Genomic DNA, 2,405 nt, shown 5'->3' with positions numbered 1-2,405 from the left:
GGCCTCCCAAAGTGCTGGGATTACAGGCTTGAGCCACCGCGCCCGGCCGAGAAAAATTTTTTAAAGTAGAGGAAAAAACAAAGGGAAATAAAGATTGACAGTAGACTCCTTGTCATAATCAATACAACTCGGAAGACAGTGGTATCTTAAAAGTACTGAAAGAAAAAAAAAAGTTAACCTAGACCCAGCAAAAATATTTTTCAAAACCAGAAGTGAAATAAAGACATTTTAAACATAGGAAGAATTCATCACCAACAGACCACCACTATTAGAAATGTTAAAGGAAGTCTTTCAGGCAGAAGGCTAATGATACCAAATGGAAATGTGGATCTACACAAAGGAATGAAGAGTGCTAGAAACGAAAAATAGGTCGGGAAATATAAAATACCTTTTCTTCTCCCTTTTGAAAATCTTGGGTGGTGGCTCATGCCTGTAATCCCAACACTTCGGGAGGCCAAGGTGGGCGGATCATGAGGTCAAGAGATCAAGACCATCCTGGCCAACATGGTGAAACCCCATCTCTACTAAAAATACAAAAATTAGCCGGGTGTGGTGGCATATGCTTGTAGTCCCAGCTATTCAAAAGGCTGAGAAAGGAGAATAGTTTGAACCTGGGAGGTGTAGGTTGAAGTGAGCCGAGATCACACCACTGCACTCCAGCCTGGTGAGAGAGTGAGACTCCGTCTCAAAAAAAAAAAAAAAAAAAAAAAAAAAAAAAAAAAACCTTGAGATTTGGTCATTCAAAGGGAAAACAGCAACAATGTTTTGAGGGGTTTATAGCACATGTGGAAATAAAATAAAATGAGTGACAAGAATAGCACAAAGGCTAGGAAGGAGAAGGGGTGGAAATATACTGTTGCAAGGTTCTTATGACAAACGTTAAATGACTTATTAATTGAAGACAGACGGCACTAAGTTCAAGATGTACACTGTAAACCCCGAAAGAACCTCCAAAAAAATAAAATGAGGTATAGCTAATTAAACCAATAAAGGAGATAAAATAGAATCATATTGACTACAAATGGGCATGAGGGATCTTTTTGGGGTGACAGAAATATTCTAAAACTGAATCGTTGTGATCGTCGCACAATTTTGTAAATTTACTAAAAATCATGAAATTTATAATTTAATGATTTATATATAAATCATTACATATTTATAATGATTTATATACAAATCATTTGGTTGGTACAAAAGTAATTGTGGTTTTTGCCATTACTTTTTAAATCTTCACTGAGACCCCAGAACCAACTCCTCCTGCAAACTCTGGAAACGTCACAGTATCTCCTTCTCTCTCCCCTCCTGTTTCATCAGTCTGTGTTTCCTGACTCCTTCCTCTAAACCTATACTAAAATGACGCATCCTAAAAATAATCACCTTCCCTCAACTTTCCACTCTCCCTGTAGTTATCCATACCCTTCTTCTCCACCAAATGTCTTTTTTTCTTTTTTCTTTTTAAGTGAAAGCCAGTTTATTAGGAAAGTAAAGGAATAAAAAATGGCTACTCCATAGGCAGAGCAGCAACTTGGGCTGCTGGACTAAGGATAGTTATATTTATTGATTATATGATAAACAAGGAGAAAATGTGCGTGTGTGTGTGTGTGTGTATATATATATATATATATATATATATCTTAGGCCGCAGTGCAGCTGTGCAATCTTGGTTCACTGCAGCCTCAACCTGCTGGACTCAGGCGATCCTCCCACCTCAGCCTCCCAAGTAGCTAGGACCACAGGCACACAACAACATGCCTGGCTAATTTTTAAAAAATGCTTTTTTGTAGAGACAGGGGTCTCACTATGTTGCCCAGGCTGGCCTTGAACTCCTGGGCTCAAGCAATCCTCCCACTTCAGCTTCCCAAAGTGCTGGGATTACAAGTATGAGCCACTGCACCTGGCCAAATTGTATATTTAAGATGGAAGAATTTTATGGTATGTAAATTATTCCTCAATAAAGTTTCTAAGAAATAATATTGAAGCACTTAATCTAAAAGAATGCAGAAAAAGAAAAAAGGAAAAACAAAACACAGATGGGACAAATAGAAAACAAGCAGCAAGACGGCAGATTTAGATACTTATATTAAAAAGTAGGGGCTGGGTGCAGCCACTCACGCCTGTAATCCCAGCACTTTGGGAGGCCAAGGCAGGTGGATCACTTGAGGTCAAGAGTTTGAGACCAGCCTGGCCAACCTGGCGAAACCCCGTCTCTACTAAAAATGCAAAAATTAGCCTGGTGTGGTGGTGTGTGCCTGTAATCCTAGCTACTCGGGAGGCTGAGGCAAGAGAATCACTTGAACCTGGGAGTTAGAGGTTGCATGAGCCAAGATCATACCACTGTACTCCAGCCTGGGTGACAGAGACTCTGTCTCAAAAAAAAAAAAAAAAAAAAAAAAAGGGGAAGGGGA

The 2,405-nt window shown here is 39.5% G+C and overlaps 1 long non-coding RNA gene across 1 annotated transcript in view; it reads left to right on the top strand.

Moving 5' to 3' along the window:
• LOC108530221 (uncharacterized) overlaps positions 1-2,405 on the top strand; it is a 15,863-nt gene that overhangs the window by 6,537 nt on the left and 6,921 nt on the right. The gene's annotated exons all lie outside the window — the stretch shown is intronic.

Source organism: Rhinopithecus bieti, unplaced genomic scaffold, assembly GCF_001698545.2.
Source record: "Rhinopithecus bieti isolate Rb0 unplaced genomic scaffold, ASM169854v2 scaffold_7438, whole genome shotgun sequence".
Taxonomy (NCBI): domain Eukaryota; kingdom Metazoa; phylum Chordata; class Mammalia; order Primates; family Cercopithecidae; genus Rhinopithecus; species Rhinopithecus bieti.
Note: the sequence above shows the minus strand (reverse complement) of the source record. Positions and strands in the feature narration are given on the sequence as shown.